At 44.2% G+C, this 23,693-nt stretch overlaps 2 non-coding genes across 2 annotated transcripts; one reads left to right on the forward strand and one right to left on the reverse strand.

Moving 5' to 3' along the window:
* The first annotated feature begins 5,445 nt into the window (after nt 1-5,445).
* TRNAI-UAU (transfer RNA isoleucine (anticodon UAU)) lies at nt 5,446-5,538 on the forward strand. The gene is given in 2 exon segments: nt 5,446-5,483; nt 5,503-5,538. It is a non-coding gene; the product is annotated as a tRNA-Ile (tRNA).
* Nucleotides 5,539-16,858: 11,320 nt separating this feature from the next.
* TRNAR-UCG (transfer RNA arginine (anticodon UCG)) lies at nt 16,859-16,931 on the reverse strand. The gene has a single exon. It is a non-coding gene; the product is annotated as a tRNA-Arg (tRNA).
* Nucleotides 16,932-23,693: the final 6,762 nt, after the last annotated feature.

The raw sequence follows: 23,693 nt of genomic DNA on the forward strand, positions 1-23,693 counted from the left end.
CCTGGCATCACTGTGGTGGTTTTTATACCTTGTCCTGTGCTCAAACTTGTCTCATCTCTCTGTTCTTTCTCACTGTAACTACCAGAGATGGTGTGTTTCCCAAATTACCTTAACCCCTTGCCTAGAAGGAACTGTCCTCCCAGATCCTTGGAAGGTTGTCACCTGGTGGCTCTGAACTGTCACCCCTGATTAGGAGTTTCTCAGGTCAAAGCCATGTCCCCTCTCCAGGGGCAGCTTGTATCCAATTACAGTCAGCGGAGGGTATAAAAGGCAAGACCTGACTTCCCAACGTGGGACATCTCTGAAGGGCCCGTCCTAGCTGCGGACACCCCCGAGGGTCTGATGCCTTTGTGTTGACCCTGAAGTAGTGTTCCAGTAAACTCTGAATGCAGATCTCCATCTTTGAGTCCCTACAGGTAACCAAAGGGGATCTGAGAAATAAGATGCTAAAATGAGAGTTAATAAAATTTTTTTCTAGTCTTTACTTGCTTTTGAGACAGAGCAAGACAGAGTGGGAGCAGCGGAGGTGCAGAGAGAGGGAGACACAGAATCCGAAGCAGGCTCCAGGCTCTGAGCCCGATGCAGGGCTCAAACTCACAAACCATGAGATCATGACCTGAGCCGAAGTTGGATGCTCAACAGACTGAGTCACCTAGGTGCCCCATATATATACATATATAGGTGTATATATGTATAGATAGATAGATAGATAGATGATAGACGAGAGTTTTGAAGCTGAACTGTCTGCTATCTGGCTGGCAGTGTGGGGGGTGGGGGAAGCACAAACAGCCAGAATACAGACCAGCAGGTGCAGTTTTTACAACTCTCACCAAACATGCACAAGGCGGTCACACTGGTAGCTCCATGTGCTGGTGAATGTGACGGATCAGGCACTTGAGAAATGTGAGAGAGTGGTGAGAGAGGTGATATAATTTTAAGGCAATTTTAAGGTTGTTCTGAGAAGAAATTGATGCTTTGGAGGGAGATGCTTAAAGGCTGAGGGTGACCTCTCACCAGATAAAGGCTAACTGTGAAAAACAGAGTGCCTCCCCAAGAGGAGATAAAGAACTTCTCATATCCTGCAACTCAAGAGCACAAAAGGCAAGGGTTCAGGTTCAGGACTTAATCGTAGGAATAGTAGGACTCCAAAGAAGGTTAAACCCTCAAACCAGATTATCTCCTATGCTCAAGTCACATGGCCTGGATTGGAAAAGAATAGAACCTTGAGGCATTGGATGGATACATCTGGTTGGATGCATTAGAACATCTAAATCCCCAGACTTTCCAAGACCCCCAGCCCTCCTTATTAAGCGTAAGCACGTCCTTCTTGCTTGGTGATAATGCAGAGGCTGGTGCTCTGCCAAACACCCATTCAATATCCGCCCAAAAAGAATTAGATTCCAAAGGTTCCTGATCAAGGGGCATGAAACACAAAGTTAGCTGAAAGAGAGTTCATGGATATTGGAGCATTTTCACCAAGTGCAGAGGTTTTACACATTGGCAAGAACCAACACACCGTTAGGATTCTCCTGTTTGGACAAAGAAATGGCCCTCATCAAATGTGGTAGAAATGCCAGGACTATTGTGTCTAATGACACAAAGGAGGGATCAAAAGCTCCGAAAAGTAATGCTGGAAAGTCAGTGAAGACAAAGTATTGCAGGAGTTTGAAAACATAAAAAAGAATGTGCAGGATCACGGAGAAGTGTGTGGTGAGTGTGGTTGATGAGAGATTCTGCTACAGAAGTGGCCTCGCTGTTAACGATGCGGATTATAGGATCCTGGAATGATTCGGGCCAGAGATGGCGGCACTCATACATCAGAATCTGTGTGGGGGGTGGTGGGGGTGGGGGCAGGCAACTCTGTAGAGTGTCGGAGATGATTAATAGAACACGGCATCCCTAGAAGCAAGGGAGACGAACAGCCAACAAGGTATCATTGTCTGCATAATCGGAAGAACCTAGACTACATAACCAGTAGACTGAGGGCAGCAGCCCCCATTAAAAACAAAATCAGCATACCTTGCTCAGCTCTGATCTTGAACCAGAGGAAAAGCCAAGTCCTGAGGAAGTAGGACCCTGCAACAGCACCACAAATATAGAGAATATAATTTCCCCATTCCTTCCCTAAAGGGACTTGTGACCGTTCACTCAGCAGCCATAAACTCAAGAAAGAGAAACACCCTTACATTTCAAGGACTGTTTTAAATAAGGTCCAACTTGACATTGATACTAGAAGGCCCACTGTGTCATCATGGCCCCTGGTTAGAATGGAGGCTACAGGGTCCAGGCAGCAAAGGGAGTCCTGGCCCAGGGCTGGTTCATCCACTAAGGCCATGGATCCATGGGGCGGAAATTTCTCCTGTCCCCAAATGTACAATTAGAATGGTATTTGTGGGAGTTGGTGTAGCCACTACATTGACTTCTTGGCATGTGGTCTAAGGAACTATCACAGTAGGAGAAGCCGAGAGGAAGGCCTGAGGCTGACTCCCCAGTTCCCAGCTGGGCCAGTAAATGAAGCCATTCAGGTGAATGGAAACCATCCTCCCAGGGACCGTGACAGATGGACCAAAATGGATGCACAATTGGGCTCCCTATAGTGTCTCCACTTAATGCACCAGTTTGTTCCCTACAAAGAGTAAAAGAAAGACTCTGGAAAATGACAGTGGACTACCTACCACGATCTACACCGAGGAATAGTCCCAATTGAAACCACTGCACCTGATGTGGTATCCTTGTTAGAAAACACTGATTTACACCCTGTGATTCTTTAAAGAACTATGTGGAAAATGAGATTTAATATGACCTTTTTTGGAATCATTAGTTTAAAAAAATCATCTGAACACCATAATAGAATCTTACCCTTGACTCATTACACTTTCTGTGCATCCCAACACTATCATCTTATCCCCAAACCTGGCTCAGGGAACATCTACATTTGTTTAGAGTTAAGGACATCGATCCTTTGGGAAGGGTCAGAGACTGACTTTTCAGCTAGGAAGGCCACATTCCTACTCAGAAGACACTGTTTATGGTTTTGGGGTCAGAGACAAGAGGGGGACAATGGGTTGGTCAGACGTTTGGCCCTTCCCCGGGACCAAGTCCTGAGCTAGCTCTTTAGCTCAGGCTGGGCTATTCCCAGGAAGAGAAGACAAGGGATCAGAAGGAAAGACAGTCTGTGTTCTGGAGCGCTGGTCCTTACACTGTAAAATGTACCTCAGCACCAAATATTCTCTTCATCAGAAAACAGGGAAAGACATCCGGCAGCATTGATTAAACTGTGGTATATCAGTGGATGGACTGAACATTGTGCAAATGTGTAATAACGTGGAGTAACAGGTCCAACCCAATAGCAAGGACTATATAAGTGCTTCCTTTAGCTTGCCCATCACGGGAAATAGTTCATGTTATAGTGCTAACTAAAAACAAAATAATACGGCAGGTCAGGAGCCGCTCCTGCCACCACCAACATGGAGACTTTGTACTGAGTCCTGTTCTTAGAGCTCAAATCTGCATTCCCCCCCACCCCCCACCCCCCACCCCCCACCGCTGCACCGCTGAAGCTGAAGACGCCACCCTGGGTGCACATGCTGTTGGCCATGACTGTGTACGCTCTGGTGGTTCTTACTTCCTCATCACCAGAAGAATAATTTATGGTGTTATTGCTGAACCTCCAAGTGTTGGCTGTATGACAGATGAACATGGGTGTCAGAGACCCGTAGCTTTCCTGGCCTACGGGGCTAATGGACAATATGTTGTGGAAGGACTCGCATCCAGATTCCTGTTTACAATGATGGACTCAGGTTTCACAATCCTGGACGGATCAAATGCACCAAACATTCCCACACTCAGTAGATGTCTTCTTCTAACTCATTGGATTCGTCTGTGTCCTGTTGAGTTTTGTCATGGCTAGAGTGTTCATGAGAAAGAAACTGCTGGGCTATCTGATAAGTTAAAATGCCTTTTGAGAAGAAATCAGTGGACATTGGATTGGCTCCTGTTAACAAAGTTTTAAAGGCTGTTCCAACCTTCTGGTGTGAAATGTGCAAAAGAGTGGAAAGCAGCAGTGAAGTGAACCCTTTGTCCACTGAGAATACCGGAGCATGTTCAAGCCTGAGCTGGAATGTCCTCTTGGTGTCAGAGAGACCAAACTCATCACAGTACTTCTTCCTGCTGGACCATACTGATGTCCCAACCAGGTTAAGTGGCATCCCCTTTTTAGTTTTTCACTTCTAATTTTTTTTAACATTTATTTATTTTTGAGAGAGAGACAGAGTGGGAGCAGGGGAGGAGCAGAGAGAGGGAGACACAGAATCTGAAGCAGGCTCCAGACTCTGAGCTGTCAGCACAGAGCTGATGTTGGGGCTCGAACTTACAAACCCTGAGATGGTGACCTGAGCCAGCCAGGTTCTCCTGTCTTTCATTTCTTAAAGAAAATACACTCATTTCTACAAGTGTAATATTGAATAAAGTGATTACTTTTTTACAGTTCTTTTCACGTTTTTTGGAGATAACACTTCTGACTTTTAAAAATTAATGTAAAATTGGAAAGCGAGATCCCATAAGTAGAGAGCTCTGGACGGATGGTCAGCTTTACCCATGGTGCTTTGCCTCTAAACAGAGTATGTGACAGTTACTGCAGATATGTATGCAAGACTGTTTCCTGCACAATACTATGTATTTGAAGTGCAGAAATAATTTTTCCAATTAAAAAATACATAAATGCGTATGTGGGTATGTATGAGTGTGTGTGTGTGTGTGTGTGTGTGTGTGTGTAGTTACAGCCTTGCCCACTCCAAAAATACTCCAAGGAAAACCTTCAGAGAACAAAGTCTGAAATGAGCTACAACACATGGAAACAATGGGTTTGCATGTGAGACCTTAGAAAAATTCTCGCGGAATTATCACATTGTTTCCTGCATCTCCTTAGCCCGGGTTGCAGCTGTGTATTTGCAAAACAGTGTTTTTCCTGAAGGAAATATTAGCTCTCCGAAGGTTTCGGGGTAGGAAAGTGTCTTAACATCGTGGGGTTAGAGCACAGGGGCGAGGGGTCGGGAGGGCTGGTGTCCGGGCGCGGGAGGAAGGCCCGCGGGAACCCCCAGCTGGAAACGCAGGTGGAATTCGCTCCTGCGGGCGGAGCGGGAGGAGGGGGGGGGGGGGGCTCCTCCGAGGGTACGGAGTCTGCGTCGCACGTGGCCGTTTGGACCGATGTGACCTGTCGTTCAAGTGCTTTCCAATCCCAGCTTGGGTGTAGGGAAGCCGCGGGGACGAGAGCGGGGAACCGCGACCCTCAGCCTCCAGCTTCCGCGGCGACGGCGGCCCCGGGGTCCGGGACCGGGCTTCCGCCCGCGGCTGGTGGCCTCGCTCGCACGACCCGCTTCCGCAGCGGGCGCCGCCTTCGGCCGGAAGCATATATTAACACCACCTCCGCAGCCTCACTCCCGCACGGCTCCAGTGGCGCAATCGGTTAGCGCGCGGTACTTATAAGACAGTGGCCGGTGGGCGATGCCGAGGTTGTGAGTTCGAGCCTCACCTGGAGCACTTTTACCGCGCCCGCTGCGGCCACCCCTGCGAATTCAGGGGAGCGGTGGGGAGACCCTTGGGGGGGGGGTGCTGTCGAGCCGCTGTGACCTCATCCCCCGGGAGCCTCCTGCAGGGCCAGTCCCCGCGTTTTTGCAGCCGCCTCCTCCCGGCGGTCGCCAGGACACCTGCTCACAGTCGCCAGAGACTCAGGCCCAGGCTCCACGTGCGCACAGAAATTATAAAACCACTGAAAAGTACTCCTATGTCTGATTTGTTAACTGCAGGAAATCAGGTTGTTTTTTTAATAAGTATTTCCGTGGAAAATCTGTCTTTGCACCCGTTCCCTTACCTTAGTCTCTCCGCGGCTCTGGGCTTGGATGGGACGCTCGCCACGCGGGCCCGCGGGGCCTGAGGCTGGCGCCGACAACGCAGGTGCTCAGCCCCAGAAAACCAACGGACCCATCACCGCCTCCGAGCTGCGCGGAAAAGCCGCGTGCGGCCCCACCTCGCCGTCTGGGTCGGAAACGTTCCCGGAGGCATCCTGGACACAGAGTCCCCAGCTTCCCGGGGTGTGTGTGACGGTCCCCGTGCACATACGTCAGTTCTCCGGGCGCCGTGACGGTTTGCAGTGTCCACAGCGGCGGCCCACACTGAGCGGCCCGCCCTGCACGTGTAGGTTCACAACCAGGCTCACAGCAGATCAGACGGACGCTGGGCAACGAAGGGATGGAAGATAGTTCACTTACCAACACGGACAACGGACGTCGCACAGAGGTTGTTCACAGAGTTGTTTTCAGTGTTAAAAGGACATAGTAAATTATCCATTAAAAACGGCCACAAATTCCTCCCATCTCCAGGCATGGCCCTTCGCCATGTTCCATCAAGAGGTGGGGTCTGTTTCTCTCCCGCCTGGTTGTGAGCTGATCTTGTGATTGACACTGACCAGTACAATGCTGTGGAAATGATTTTGTAGGGGCCCCAAGATGAGGCCTCAACAGGTTTTGCCACTCTTGGGACCCTGAGGCCCACCTTGTGAAGAAATTCCAGCTCACCTCCTAGAGGGTGCACGGTCACGTGGAGAGAGGGGTGCTGGATCCCAGCCAGTCCAGTGGACTCCCCAGACATGTGGGTGGGAACATTTTGGACCATCTGGTCCTAGTCACACTGTCCGATGACTGCAGGCACGGCAATGGCCACAAGCAAAGTCCAGATTGTGGGCCTGCAGAGTTGCAAAAAAACAAAAACAAAAACAATTATTGTTTTAAGCCAATAAATTTGGGTGAGGTTTGTTACAAAGATGTAGATGACTAATAAAAGCATTTAACACAGAATAAGAACCTAAGATAAATTAGATTATTACTTTGGGGGATCTTCTCATTGTCCTAAGCATCGGGTCCTCTCTGCTCTTGCCGCAGGTGAGAGACTCCAAAATCGTTGGGGACCCCGGGCTATTTACATTTATTCCATGAGTAAGCTGTCTCCTTGGGTCCTTGCACTGAACTCAGAGTTGAAAGTCAGGATTTCTGAACCTCAAGAGTGAGGAGATGCATGAATGAGTAGGCAATGTCCACATTCCTTGCCTGCTTTTGCAAACAGACTAGCCGTATTCTTGCCAGTGTTGCCTGTCCGTCTCATAAGTGTACTGGTTTGCTTTATCAGCCATGATAAGGAGACAAGGGGCTGATGTCCACATTGAGACATATTTGCATATTGAAGTAGTTCAGAGATACCAAGAACTCATATATATATATATATATATATATATATATATATATGTATATATATGTATATGTGTGTGTATATATATATATATATATATAAAATGTATTGTTGGACCTCTTTAACATAGAGAAATGTAATGTATTTGCCAAGAACCACACAGAGAAAACAAAAGTAAAAGGGCAGATATAAATGCCACCATATCAAAAATAACACTAATTGTGAATGGATTAAACAACCCAATCAGATGGCAGAGATTGTCATACTGGATTAACAACAAAGGTCTGGGGCACCGGGGTGGCTCAGTCGGTTAAGCACCTGACTCGTGATATCAGCTCAGGTCATAATCTCATGGTTCAGTTTGTGGGATGGAGCCCCGCATCCGGCTCTGAGCTGACAGTGCGGAGCCTGCCTGGGATTCTCTCTTGTCTCTCTGCCCCTCCCCCCTTTCTTCACACTCTTTCTTTCTTTTTTTTTTTTTTTTGAATAATTATTGTAGTTTAAAAATTTTTTGTTACTACTTGTGTCTTTTAACCTTCATGCTAGCTTTTTGAAAACGTTTATTTTATCTTTGAGACAGAGGGAAAGCGAGAATGAGTGGGAGAGGGATGAGGGAGAGAATTCCAAGCAGGCTCTGCACTGTCAGCACAGAGCCCAATGCAGGGCTTGAACTCACAAACCTCAAGATCATGACCTGAGCCGAAGTCGGACACCCGACTGACTGAGCCACCCAGACGCCCCTCACTCTTTTTTAAATGTTTATTTATTTTTCGAGAGAAGGAGAGAGACAGAGTGTGAATGAGGGGCAGAGAGAGAGGGAGACAGAATCCGAATCAGGCTCCAGGCTCTGAGCGGTCAGCAGAGAGACTGATGCAGGGCTCGGAACCCACAGACCATGAGATCGTGACCTTAGCTGAAGTGGGACGCTTAACTAACTGAGCCACCCAGGCGCCCCAACTCTCTCTCTCTTTAAAAATAAATAAATAAACTTGAAAAAATTAATGTTGACAAATTTGCCAATCTTTTTCCTCATTGTTGTCATGTTGTGCATGTTTATGAAATTCTTCCCTACCCCAAGTTTACAAATATATTCTTTTTTATAATTTTATAAAATCTGTATATATTTGTTTTTTACATGTAAGTCTTAAACAGGTTTTTTGTTTTTTTTTTCTATATGATGAAGTACAGGTCAATCCATGTGTGTTCATTTTTTCTAGAATTATTTATCTAAAATTCATTCCACCCCCCATCTGTAGAGTATCCACTTTTCTCTATCCGGTGTCCACATGAGCACAAGTTGTTATCTTTGATTTCTCTATTTAGTGATCCCGGCCAATGCCATGCTTCTTTTAATTACTGTTGAAACTTTGAATGAGTCTTAATATCAGGTGGAATAAATCCTCTCATTTTGTTCCTTATCTCCCTCGTATCTTAGTTAATTGCCCATTTACACTTCTACATACATTTTAGAACTGAGTTCATCAATTTCTAAATATAAATTAGTTAGGATTTTGGAATTGCTTTGAATCTATGGATCAATTTGGGAGATGTGACATCTCTATAGTACTGGCTATTTCATTCCATAGACTTGGTATGTATCTCTATGTATTTGGGTCTTAAACTCTCTCACTAAATTTTCATAGCTTTTTCCATAGAGGTCTAATGGACCTCATAGACATCATTTCCCTTAGGTTCACTAGATTAAATACTATTTATTTTATTGGATTTATTATTAAATATGACACATTTTATGCAATTTGTCCTATGACAATCAATGCATCTTATTTCTTTTTACAATTGCCTATTACTTGTGTATACGGATACAATTGATTTTCGTACATTTATTTGCCTCCAGTACCTTAGAATACTCTGATTTTAATTATAACATTTTAGGAAGAACAGTGCAAGAGAAAGAATTCTAGTACCAGCCCTCTGATTATAGGACTATGCCTCTGTTACATGTGTTAATATACCCTAACAAGGTAGGTGTCTTAATCAACTTGACTAAGATGTTTATTCCTCACAGTTCTGGAGGCTGGGATGTCCATGATCAGGATGTCAGCGTGGGCAGGGCTGTCTTCTTAGCTGGCAGGTGTCTGTCTTCTTGGTACGTCCCCACACGGCGGCGAGGAAACTCTGGTGTTTCTTCCTCTTTTCATAAAGGCTCCCATCCCGTCATGGGACAGCTCCACCTTCATGATATAATCTCAACAACATCCCAAGGGCACCACCTTCTAATACCATCATATTGGGGGTTAGGGCTTCAGCATAAGAATTTGGGGGGACATAGTCCATGATTATAGGAGAGTTATAGTTGTCTGTATACTTGCAAACACTTAATATTTTCACTCTTTTTAAATGTCTTCCATTCAGTAGTATCTTATTGAAGTTTTAATTTCTGCTTTTCTGCTGACTTGATGTTTGTCACGTTTTCATATGTTTCCTGATCTTTCAGACATCTTTCTTTGTGGGGAAGTGACTACTCAATAGTTTTCCCCATTTTTTTTCTGGGTTTTTCTGGTTTGTTTATTATTGGTAGGAATTCCTTAAGTACTCTGGAAATGCATTATTTGTCAAAGTTGCTTTTATTTTTGGCATCACTTAAAAAATAAGTGTAGCTTAAAAAAAGTGTAGCTTATGGTCAACTAAAACGCATGAAACTTGTTTTTATGAGGTGCTGTTAATCTCCAATATTGTGCTGGGCAATTGATTTCTCCCAAGTTTAATGCACCCTCTGGTCGATAGCAATTGGGGATGTCAAGTTGATCAGTGATCATAACTGATCAACTGACAGTTAGAAATCACATGCAAATGTAATCAGCACACTTATTATATGTTCCACCAAATCAGTTCAAATGTAGCAAGAAACGTCCACAGAGAGCCTAGACCCCAGAGCTAGGATTCTACTTGGGCTTGACTTACGTTTGTCTTATGCGTCCTCCTTTGTAAACCTAAGCCTTTCCTCAGTGATTACCACACTCCACAGGCCTTCACAGCATGTCCTGCTAAAAAAAAAGAGCGTACAAAGCCACAGAATCTCTACATTAAGGTTGCCTTTTAGACTTCAACGTTTCATTTAGCCTCTTTATAAATTCAGGATATTTTAATACCTCCAGGACTTCTTGTAGATAATACTTACAGAATTACAGCGGATTAATGGTGTTTTTAATATCCTGAGATACTATTTCAGTGGGTGTATAGCCTTAAAAACTACAAGTAGGTAAAAAAAAGGTTCCCTAGCATTCGTTCACAACTTAGCCTCATATTCCTCTTCAATCCTTTTCTTTTCCCACTTTAAATATAATTTTTCTGGGGCTCCCGGCTGGCTCACTTTGTACAACATGTGACTCCGGATCTGGGGGTTGTTTGAACCCCACATTGGGCATAAAGATTACTAAAGAAATTAAAAAAAAAAGATTGTGTGATGATAAAATGAGTTAATATTTTAAAAAATAATATGATTTTTCCTTGTTGGAGGAGACCGAAGCAAGTGGGTGTTAAATGGCATTGTTTTCTTCAGTCCAAGGTAATATTGTACCACTTTCCTGCTACGGTGGGTTTCTCTCTCCCCGGTTCCTTTCTGCTGTAAGCTTTTTACAAAGCATGTCCACACACACACCACAGCCAGTCTGTGGGGCCACCATGGCAGGATCAGAGCTGCAAAGGCAGGACTTCTGCTTGTTGACATCCTTGACATCAAGCTTCTCACGGCAGAGACTACTGAATTGCTCATTTTTATCCCAAACAACAGGAGGGGTGTGTGGAATCTAAAATACACCGACCTTGGTTTAGTTAATAGATGGTTTCTTCCTTGAAGAGGCTGAGGTCTACATGAGATCACCCCTACCTCAGGGGCATTAAAAATTTTATCTTAGAGGGAGAGTGCGCACATGCGAGTGGGGGAGGGGCAGAGAGGGAGAGGGAGACAGAGAATCCTAAGCAGGCTCCACACTCAGTGCAGAGCCTGACTTGGGGGCTCGATCCCATGACTGTGGGATCATGACCTGAGCTGAAGTCAAAAGTTAGATACTTAACAGACAGAGCCACCCAGAAGCCCCACTCAGGGAAATTATGTGACGCTGGCTTCGGCACGCCTCCTGATCCCGGAGGTCTGTGCTCCTGAATTCCCCGCATCGCCTTTCTTCCCTCCCTTTCTCTTGTACTCCAGCTCGGTGTTCTGCCTTCATGCATTACTCTCTTCCCGTCTTCCAAAAATCTTCATCATTAGATGTTATTATTATTATTATTATTAGTGGTTTTGGAACTCTTGGGATTTTTAGGAAAACCAGCTGACACATATTGTTTATTTTCTCTCTGTGTTGACTCCCATATTGATCTAATGGGCACACTAATAACCCCCTGATGATTAGTGAGGATTAAATGTGATGTATTTGAAGATGGCTGGCACGTGGAAGGCAGCTTGTGAATGTCGATGTTCTTCTCTTCCTGCATGCTTCCTTCTCTCATCTTCTTACCCCCTTCTCCTTCTATCTTTCCTTATTCCCCCCTTCTCTGCCTTCCCCCCTTCCTATCTTCCAAGCCTAGACTCCCACAACACCTTCTGGCCCCATGGACTCTGTCTTCACCAGGATGTGAGCCAGAATGGACACCTGGGTCATGAGAGGCTGAGAACTCTAGGATCTGAGTGTTCCAGTGGTAGTCTACTGGCCCAGGGCAGCTAAGGCCCTGTGAGTAGGCAGAGCTCTTTCAGCCTCAATTTTTTTTACTCTTAACCTGGTTGCAATAGGCATAGGTCATACTTTCAGCTGGGAGTTCTGAAGTAAGCCTACCATGTTTTCTGTAGGATCTGGACTATTTGCTCTTCTCATGCAGGAGGCATGCTCCGAAGGTACTCACAAGCTTACCAGAGCTTCAGAGATCTGGGAAAGCAGAGTCTACTTGATCTGAACAGTGAAATCGGGCCCATAAAGAGTTTTCTTACCACTCAAGAGATAATTTCTACAAGGGGAGCAAAGGTTAATGTCATAGATGGTTAGGAACTAGTAACAACAGGTGAGGGGCCGGATGACATAGTTAGAGCCCTAAAGTAGGAATACAGAAATTGGGTTCCTTCCATTGCTATTAACCACATGATGTGGCATACACATCACTTTATCCCCTCTGAGCTTAAAATACATAATGTAAATGATAAATATAATTTATTGTGGACAGGCCAAATTTCATGCCTCATGCTCAGTGCTTTATATATGTGTGTTAATCATATTTTTAATTTTCTGTATTTCCTGATGCTTTGACATCTTGGGACCTCGGCAACCCTAGAGAAAGACTGTCCTTGTCCCTGCGGGCTAATCAATTCCCAGAGGTAGGAAACAACCCCATGTCTTTTCTGTGCAAACCAACCAGTCCAGAATCCAGGCTCCAAACGTTTGCCTTAATCAAGCCCTTATGCTCTGGTCCACTATCCTTCCCTCATCTCCCCAGGGCCAGACACCAGATAGCCACGGACAGCCCCCAAACTTATCCAAACTGCCCAGTGCTTAAGACTGTCTCCCTGTCTCACACACTCCTTCCCACAGAGACCACAGTAAAGTCTCTAGCCCACATCCGCCTCCCCCTTCTCTGCCTCTTGACTGACCTGGTGCTTCCCCTCTCCCCTTTGTGACAGGCCACGGCTTCTGTTTCCGGGGATCTGTGAGTATATAAACTTCCCCTTTCCTGACAGTCAAGTCCCCTCCTGTGTGTTCCCAGACTGGGCTAAAACAACCCAGGGCGTACTTTGGAACAACATATTAATGTTTCATCTCACGAGGCAGGAATTATTATCATGCAGTGGTGTGGGACTGAAGGCCGGAGTGTCCGTGAGCAATGGCAGAGGGAGATCTCTGCATGACTGTTCTGAAGGGCTCTGGGGTTTTTGAGGCCCAAGTTGGTGTCCTTGCCTGATTATTCTCAGATTAGAAGCTCCAAGAAGAGTTCAGAATTCTAGAGAGAGAAATGGTTTCTGTCTTCAAAAAAGCCTTCAAAGCCTCCTGACCCACCAGCCCTAGCTGGGCCCAGAATCAGCTGTACCTGGACTTCAGCTCCAGAAAGCGCCCAGAGGAGACAGGGGGACAGAAGGGACTGGGTCCAGCAGGCACACAGAGCAGGAGGGTTTCAGCCACATCAGCTGCTCGCGAGCCCCTAAATGCAGCCTTCACCAACTGGTAAAAAATAAACAATGAAAACTGTAATAAATAAAAGTTGTCTATTGGATTCGCAGGCTGCTATGGAGTAAAAAGGAAAGGGCTTATTGTAAGTGAGGGGAGCAAGGTTGTATTCTCCAACCCCCTGTTTTATCATCGTGTGTAACATACACTTACAGTCAATCTCTTTGTGTATTCAGGCCCAGTACATTGACATTGATTAGATCTTATGAGCTGGTATATTGTAATAGATCTATATAATCTAACAAGTTACCTTCATATATCATCACATCATCTGAGAATAATGCCACTTTTCTTTCTTCCTTTCCAGTCATTTAACCTTTTATTCCTTGTGTGGGCATGACTGCCCAAGGCGATGAATGAGGCACACAGAAATCCATAATCTTCAATAGAAATGATTATAGCTGGTATCCTTGATTAGTTACCAAGCTCAAACAGAATGTTCTCATTATTCTACATACATTCGATATTTCACATTTAAGGTGATGTTGACTATACTTTCTCAAAGATGCTAGGTTAGAGAAGTTACCTTCTATTGCTAGGCTGCTTGGAGTTTTGATCATGACTGAATGCTGAATTTTATCAAGTACTTTTTTTGTCTCTATTCAGGTGATCGCAGGGTTTATTTCATTCTTTTTTGGGGGGAGGGGGGTTATTTCATTCTTAATGTGCAAATTGGAATGATTGATTGACTGATTTTTAAAATTTACATCCAAATTAGTTAGCATATAGTGAAACAATGATTTCAAGAGTAGATTCCTTAGTGCTCCTTACGCATTTAGCCCATCCCCCCTCCCACAACCCCTCCAGCAACCCTCAGTTTGTTCTCCATATTTATGAGTCTCTTCTGTTTTGTCTACTTCCCTGTTTTTATATTATTTTTGTTCCCCTTCCCTTATGTTCATCTGTTTTGTCTCTTGAAGTCCTCAAATGAGTGAAGTCATATGATATTTGTCTTTCTCTGACTAATTTCACTTAACATAATACCCTCCAGTTCCATCCACCTGGTTGCAAATGGCAAGATTTCATTCTTTTTGATTGCCGAGTAATACTCCATTGTGTGTGTGTTTGTGTGTGTGGGTGTGTGTGATACTACATTTTCTTTATCCATTCATCCATCGAGGGACATTTGGATTCTTTTCATACTTTGGCTATTGTTGATAGTGCTGCTATGAATATGAGGGTGCATGTGTCCCTTCGAAACAGCACACCTGTATCCCTTGGATAAATCCCTAGTAGTGCAATTGCTGGGTCATAGGGTAGTTACATTTTTAGTTTTTTGAGGAAACTCCATACTGTTTTCCAGAGTGGCCGCACCAGTTTGCATTCCCAGGAATGATTTAATTTTTAATGATAAACTAACCTTGTAATCTTGGTATAAACTTAAGACCAAAAATCACTTACAATTTTAAACATGACTGTGTTCAGTTCCTTAACTTTCATTATAATTTGTATCTATGTTCAAGAGGGAGACTGACTGATGGTCTTCCTTTCTCATAATGTCCCCATCAGGTTAGGTATGAAGGTAATACCAGCCTTGGTTGGGCAGTTTCTTTTTAAAACTTTAAATATGGACCTACCATATAGCCCAGCCACTCGACTGCTAGGTATTTATTCAGGAAAACTGAAAGACTATATCCACACAAAGGCTTACATACAACTGTTCATAGCAGCTTTATTCGTAACTGGAGATATTCACCAACAGGCAGATGTGGTATGTCCATAGAACAGAATACTATCCAGCAATAAAAAGAAGTGAATTATTGATACAAGCATCATGGATGAGTCTCAAAATAATGATGTGAGTGAAAGAGTAAAGACAGCCCATATTGTAGGATTTCATTTACATAAATTCCGGATAACTACAAGTTATAATGTATAACTTGTATAAACTACAAGTTACAATGTTTCATAAAACTACAAACATACTGACAGGAAGCAGTGGGTGTGGGAGGGGACAGGGGTTACAAAAGGGCACTGATGGACACTTGGGGGTGTGGCCTGTGTTCATTACCTTTATTGTAGTGATGGCTTCTTGAGCTATACCTATGTCAAACTCATACATATGTTTAAATATATGCAGTTGATTCTAAGCCAACTATACCTTATAAAGCCATTTAAGATGTACATTAACTAAATAAAATAAAATGTACCTTACCTGGAAGACAATCTCATTATGGCTTTCTGCAAACGTAATTGTGGGTCTCCTTCCCTACACTGTGGAAGTGTCCCCTCCCCGGGCCCTAGGCTCGCCCCGCAGCAGGAGCTGACCCGCGCTGCCCACCAGGAGCGTCGGGCTCGGCTGAGTTGGGGCTGCTGCCCCGCATCCCGGAGGCGGCGGGACGGACGGTGGGCTCACCCCAGGCCAGGTGGGCGGGAGAGGGGTGAAGAGCGAGCGCGCGGAGGCGGGGGCCCTGGCTGTGATCTCCACCCCGGGTGTGACATTGGCTGTTACAATGAGGGGAGAGGGGGGAGGTCAGCGCTGGGGCCCCTCCGGGTGCAGACGGCTTTGGTCCGGGGTCGGCCAGGCTGTGGCCACACCCGCGTCCGCGTTCCTGCAGGGTGTGCTGGAGGCGGGAGGTTCTCTTCCGCGACGGGGACCGTGTGGGGAGGGTCGCGGGGACCCGGGCCCAGGCCCTGCTCTGCCTCAGAAGAGCTATGTCTGGTCAGATTGATTTCTTCTTTGAATAGTTTAAAGAAGTCCTCGGTAAGCCTCGGGACACGGGATTTTCTAGGTAGGACTTTTGACAACTAACTCAAAATATTTCATCGTTTAAGAATATTCACATTTGATATTCCTTCTCGAACCTCCCTTGACACGTCATGCTGTTCTAACATTTCGTCCACTTCGTCTAAATACTCAGGTGTATTTGCCCAGATTCTTTTCACTTCCGCGGTAGCTGCTCCCTGTTGGTCCCGGTTCGCTGGGCTCCCCTCCCCTGCAGGTCGGGGGTCTCCGCGCTGGGTCCAGGGCACCGGGACAGGTGCACCTGCCGAGCCCAGGTGCGCAGATCTGCAGGTGGTCCAGCGGCCATGGGGGGAGGGGGGCGTCAGTCCGACTCAGCGGGAGTCACCACCTCGGATCTAAGGTGTGAGGGGTCCTCCTTTCGAAAGAGGCAACATTTAAACTGACTTAAGAGACAAGTCGCGCAAGATAACAGGTTTTCTGTGCGTCTGCTCTTAAGTCACTGAGCGCGGCCGCCAGCCACCGGGAGGACGGTCGTCACGGACCTAAGTGACCTACAGGGACCCGTGTTACAGGGTCGGGAGAGCCGAGCTCCTCAAGCCTCCGAGCCCCGCTGCGCTTCCCCGCCCCCGTGCACCTGCCCGCCACGGTGGGAAGGGGGAGCCGCTCGCGCGCTTCCCCGCACAACGGTGCACCTGAGACGCACTGTCGCATGTCCTTCCAGCGACTGAAGGGTCGGACAGAGATGTGAGAGTGAAAAAGGGAACAGCAACCACGAAGGGATTCGAACCCTCAATCTTCTGATCCGAAGTCAGACGCCTTATCCATTAGGCCACGTGGTCCCACAGCCTCTTTGTGGCAAAAGCTACAACAAGTGTTGCGAATCTAGACTCTGGCTTGTCCGTGCGTTGCTCTCTAAAGTGATGGCGCCCTCTCGGTTAACCCGGGTTCGGTGGCAGCGCGGTTGACATTCACAAACGCTGCATAATCCACCTGCTGACAAGCTGTGACTCCCTCCTCGCCTCTGCCTTCACCCGGACCCAGCACCTCCCTCGTGCAGCTCAGCCAGCTGCTTCCAACTGTAAAGACGGGAGAAAAGGACTGAAAGTCCCTTTGTGATCAGGGCCACAGGCTCCCAGGTCACCTTGAGAGGTCAGAACGGAGACGCCCTGGGAGTAAAGGAAAATCACCAGGAGTGGGACAGAGAGCCCCTCCTGCAACGGCTCAGCTCAGCCCCAACCCCGCTGGGACAGCCTCAGGTAGGGCGGGATCCAGGGCCTCCTCGGCCTGCTCTCCTGGAAGCCGTGCAGGATGGAGACGCCAGAGCCTCCCCCGACCTTTGTATGAGGCCCCAGAAGGTCCCAGACACCGTGCACGACCGAGAAACGTCCGTCCTGTTTGGAGCCACACAGCGGAATAGCCCCAAATCATTCAACAAACTGAATAAATAGTCCATTTTTCCCCACAGAGAAAACCCCAAACCCAGATATTTTCATCTGCAGGTTCTACAAAATATTTTAAGGAGAATAATTTCAACTGGACACAGACACTTACAGAGTCACAGAGGGAAGCTTTCCATCTCATTTTATACGACCAACCTCATCCTGATGTCAAAGACAGGCCGAGACAGGTGAGAAAGGAAAATTATTGGCGAATCTCATTCATGGATGTAAAGGCAAATATCCCTTAAAGAAAAAAAAAAAAAGCAAACTAGATCCAACAGTGCTTAAAAATTGTGACAAGTGTGGGTTTATACCAAAAATTGAAAGTCAATCTAGCATTAAAAGAAGTTTTTATGATTCAGCACATCCAGAAATTAAAAGAAAAAAGTTATGTGCACCTTAGTACAAACAGAAAAAGCATGTAAATTAAAAAGGTGTAATGGCTAGAAAGGAAGAAACAAAGTCTCTCCCCCCCCCCTTTTTTTTAACAGATTGTGTGCTTGTGTAAAAGATCAACTAAACAAACAAAAATAAACTATTATAACTAGCAAAAGAATTTTAACACATTTTCCTGATAGCTATAAAAATTTACAAAAGCAATTGCATGCAACAAATAAAAATCTAGATACCACACAAAACAAGATAGTCACATGATAATATTTCAGTAATAAGGAAATACCCCAAAACAAATATAGCATGGTTTCATGTATAGAAACTACAAACTAAACATACTAAATAATCTATTTTTTTATGGATACATGTGTAGTAGTATATAAAAGCAAGAGAATGATTATCACAAGTATTATTATACTGGTTATTTCAGAGTGAGAGAGAGAGATAAAATGGAAATATTGTTTCTTAATTAGTGGCTTTTCTTTTTTAATTGAAGTATAAAAAGCATGTGGCAAAGTGCTCAAACATACATGTAAAAACCTCTTTGATCCTGGCTGCAGCAACTTCTTACTCAACATGTCTCCAGAGGCAAGGGAAACAAAAGCAAAAATGAACTATTGGGACCTCATCAAAATAAAAAGCTTCTGCACAGCAAAGGAAACAATCAGCAAAACTAAAAGGCAACCGACAGAATGGGAGAAGATATTTGCAAATGACATATCAGAGAAAGGGTTAGTATCCAAAATCTATAAAGAACTTATCAAACTCAATACCCAAAAAACAAATAATCCAGTGAAGAAATGGGCAAAAGACATGAATAGACACTTCTCCAAGGAAGACATCCAGATGGCCGACCGACACAGGAAAAAATGCTCAACATCACTCATCAGGGAAATACAAATCAAAACCACAAGGAGATACCACCTTACACCTGTCAGAATGGCTAACATTAACAACTCAGGCAACGACAGATGTTGGCGAGGATGCGGAGAGAGAGGATCTCTTTTGCACTGCTGGTGAGAATGCAAACTGGGGCAGCCACTCTGGAAAACAGTATGGAGGTTCCTCAAAAAGCTAAAAATAGAACTACCCTATGACCCAGCAATTGCACTACTAGGGATTTATCCAAGGGATACAGGTGTGCTGTTTCAAAGGGACACATGAACCCCCATGTTTATAGCAGCACTATCAACATAGCCAAAGTATGGAAAGAGTCCAAAGGTCCATCGATGGATGAATGGATAAAGAAGATGTGGTATATATATATACAATGGAGTATTACTCAGCAATAAAAAAGAATAAAATGTTGCCATTTGCAACTAGGTGGATGGAACTGGAGGGTATTATGCTAAGCGAAATTAGTCAGCCAGAGAAAGACAAAAATCATATGACTTCACTCATATGAGGATTTTAAGAGACAAAACAGATGAACATGAGGGAAAGGAAACAAAAATAATATAAAAACAGGGAGGGGGACAAAACAGAAGAGACTCCTAAATATGGAGAACAAACTGAGGGTTCCGGGAGGGCTTGTGGGAGGGGGATGGGCTAAATGGGGAAGGGGTACTAAGGCATCTACTCCTGCAATAATTGTTGCACTATATGTTAACAAACTTGGATATAAATTTAAAAAATAGATAATTTTAAGAAGTGGTAAATTACATGTAATATGTTTTTTATATTCATGTTACCAGAGTAGTGTACCAATTAAGAGCATAGACACTGAAGTCAGATTATCTGATTCTTAATATTATTGTGAGCTAAATAAATTGCTTAATCCAAAAAAACCACAACAACATACATGTATACAGATCACTGAATGTTTACAAAGAGAACATATCTCTGAATCTTCACCCAGATCTTTTGTTCCAATTTATTGCCACTATTTCCATCAAATGAAACCCAGAACTCAATTTTGTCCCTTGGGCTATGTCAAGAAATAGAACCTCACCAGAAGCTCTCCTCATGCACCTCGTAACCACTCTCTTCATAAGGGTCACCACTCTCTTAACTTCTGACATCACTTTTCAGTATTGCACATTTTAATCACTTATGTAAGTAGAATTATACAGGATGTGCTCTTTTATGCCTGGCTTCTCCTGTTGTTGCAGCTAACAATGTTATTTTTTGTTGAATTGCATGAATATGTCACAATTTATTGGTCCGTTCTGTTCATGATGGACGTTTGGGTTGTTTCCAGTTTGGGGATATCATGAACAGGGCTATTAAGGACACTCTTGTAAATGTGTTTGTGGGTGGACCTGTGCACAAATTCCTCTTGGGTATTGTAGGTAGGAGTTTGACTGTTGCTGAAGTTTGCTGATCGCTTTCAAGACCCATCACTCCCTCACATCTAAACCAGCTCATAAGAAAGTGCAGAAGCTCCCTCTCTTGGCTCCAGTGGGAAGGTCAAACCACACTAGCCCCGGCTGCCACTCGGGAACCTTTGCCCAGCTCCACCCCTCCTGCTCTCTCAAGCCATTTTTGGACCTGCCTGGGAGCCTTGTCTGCTCTCCCCAGAAAGCCTCATAATGTGAGTAAACATTTTCGTAGCTTCCTGGTGCACATATAGCATTATTAGTCTTGTGATTTAAACCAAATGCAGGGGGTGGGGGAGACCACTTGCTTTCAGCTGAATGACGGCAGGACAGGTATGTACTTGGGAGTGGGCTTGCTGGGTCACTACAGGAATGTTGAGCTTCGCTACAAATACTGCTGCAAGCAGCACGTGTGATTTGCATCCTTCTGTAATTACATAAAGGAGCAATGGACAAGTTGAAAAGGGACGAGGATGAAACAGGACAAACTAGACAAAAAGGTAGACGAGCGACAACCTTCCACAGCCCAGCAAAGCAACTGTTAAACCCGGGACTTGATTTCCACACCGTGGGAATGCCAGTGTTGCTGAGGGCACTGGAATTTCTACTCACTCCCTCGAGGATGGATCCTCTCACTACAGTGATTGTTCCTCTGAGGGCCCAGTCCCTGCCGTGGTGGTGTCTCAGAGCACACAGCACAGGCAACAGAGCTCACAGCAGCAGTCTGAGCTGGAAGCTGGCCCATAGTAAGAGCTGAGAAAGCTGCTTAGGTGGCAGTTGATTTGGAAGGATGGGGAAGTGACCTTGCATAGGTAGGAATTGAGCGGACAATCCAAATGCATATTTCAATTAAATGCCCCAGTTTGAAAGAATTGAAGTCCCTGACCAGTATTTATAGTGGGGGATGTGAGGATTAGGTTGTCAACTCTGCGTTCTTACAAAATACACTCTTGCATCTTTTAGAAGTAAAACTACTTCTTGCGTGCACGTCTCCGACACGGTAGAGGGCTAAAGGACCCCACGTTCCGGGTTACACTCCAGTCTCTTTGAGGACATCAGTTTCAATCTACTGCTGCCAATATTCTTGTGCACTTTGTGTCATTAAAGCAATTACTTTCTCAGATAAAAATTGGTCGTTCAGAAAGACCAAAGGGAATTCAGTTTGAGGTAATTGGCTTGGTGGCACAGAATTCTTAACATAAGTAACATAGTTAAGTAGATGAGCATTTTAGTGAAATTGCTAAAAGTCTTTCAAAAAGAACTTGTGGCAATTGTGGTCAAGGTTGAGGACAGAGAAATGTTAACGTCTTTTTCTCCTTCATACCAAAGAGCAAACAGAACAATGACTAAACAAACAAAAACCAGACCAGAACCTCCAAGCACTGAGGCACGACTACAAACGGTGTAACATATGCATGATGGAAATACAGGAAAGGAGAAAGAGAAAGTAATGGGAGACATTTTTGATATAATAATGACTGAGAATTCCTCCCAAATTAATTTCAGACACCAAATCACAGACCCAGAGAGCACCAAGCGTAAAAAATGCCCTCCCCCAAAACAAACCAAAAAAAACCACACCCCCAAACCCACAAAAAAACAAGAAAACACAAAAAAACCCCAAACAAGCAGACAAAAACCCCACCACCTAAAATCAAACCAAAATAAACAACAACAGCAGAAAAAAACACTATACCTACACATCTTATCTTTTTTAAACAAAATTGTAATGTTTATTTTTGAGAGAGAGAGAGAGAGAGAGAGACAGCATAAGAGAAAGAGGGGACACAGAATCCGAAGCAGGCTCCAGTTTCTGAGGTGTTAGCACAGAGCCTCACACTGGGCTCAAACTCAGGGACCATAAGATCATGACCTGAGCTGAAGTCAAGGCTCAACCGACTGAGCCACCTAGGCATCCCTCTACACATATCATCTTAAAACTACAGAAAGAAGGAAGGAAGGAAGGAAGGAAGGAAGGAAGGAAGGAAGGGAAAATAAAAAATTCTGAAAGAAGTCAGAGGAAAATGCATCTTATCGACAGAGGAACAAAGATAAGAATTCTATCCGATTTCCCCTCAGAAACTATACAAACAAGAAATACTTAACATGCTGAGAGAAAAAAACCTCACCAAACTAGAATTCTGTAATCTACAAACTTATTCTTCAAAAGTGAAGGGGAAATGAAGACATTCTCAGATAAACAAAAAGTAAACAAATTTGTGGCCAGTAGACCTGTTTTGCAAGAATTGTTAAAGGAGTTTTTTTTTAAAGAGAAGAAGAATAACAATATAGGTCAGAAACTCAGATCTACACTAGAAAAGGGAGAGCATTCAAGAAGGAACACGTCAAGGTAAAATAAAAACTTTTGTTTTTCTTATTCTTAATCTAACAAACAACTGTTTGGTTCAAAATAACAATAGCAACAATGTATTCACTTATGTATGCTCCTTTACATATCTCATGTATATATATATGCTTATGTTTGCTTATTGATAAGTGAATGGCAGAAATGATACAAGGGACATGAGGAGGGTACCAGGAATGTTTTGTTATTATAAGGTATTCACGTTACTCATGACAAGTATTGCATTATTTGAAAATGGACATTAGCTGTAAATATATATTGCAAACTCTGGGGCAACCACTAAAAACAAGTTTGTAAACAAAAAGAAGCATAGTCAATATGCTAAGAAAGGAGAGAAAAATGGAATCATATAAAATGCTCAATTAAAACCACAAAGGGCAGAAAAAGAGGGAAGCCTTTGACAAAATACAACACCCATTCTCAGTAAACTATGAATAGAGGGGAACTTTCTCACCCTTATAAGGAATATATCCAAGAAACCTACAGTTAACATCACACTTGTGGTAAGAAAGAGGAAGCTTCGCCATGAAGATCAGGTACAAGGCAGGGATGTCCTCACTACTCCTTCTCAACATTGTATTAGAAGTCCTTGCTAATGCAATAAGACAAGTAAAGCAAATAAAAGGTATACAGATTGGGAAGGAGAAATAAAGCTGCCTTTGTTCTCAGATGACATGACCATCTGTGTAGAAAATCCAGAAGAATTCACAAACAAAAAATAAGAGGAAAACCCTCTGGAATGAATAAGTGATGCTAGTAAGGTCAAAGATACAAGATTAATTTACGAAAGTAAATTGCTCTCCTATATGCCAGCAATGAAAGTGGAATCTGAAACTAAAAACACAACATTTTTAGCACCCCAAAAAAGAAATATAAATATGTAAAGACCTATACAAGGATAATTGCAACACTCTAATGAATGAAATCAAAGGAAAGTTGGTTAAATGGGGAAATAGTTCATGTTCATGGACAGGAACAGTCAATATTATCAAGATGCCAGATCTTCCCAACTTCATCTATAGATTCAGTGCAATCTCAGTCAAAATCCCAGCAAGTTATTCTGTGGATGTCGATAAAACGATTCTA

Source organism: Acinonyx jubatus, chromosome B2 (assembly GCF_027475565.1).
Source record: "Acinonyx jubatus isolate Ajub_Pintada_27869175 chromosome B2, VMU_Ajub_asm_v1.0, whole genome shotgun sequence".
Taxonomy (NCBI): Eukaryota; Metazoa; Chordata; class Mammalia; order Carnivora; family Felidae; genus Acinonyx; species Acinonyx jubatus.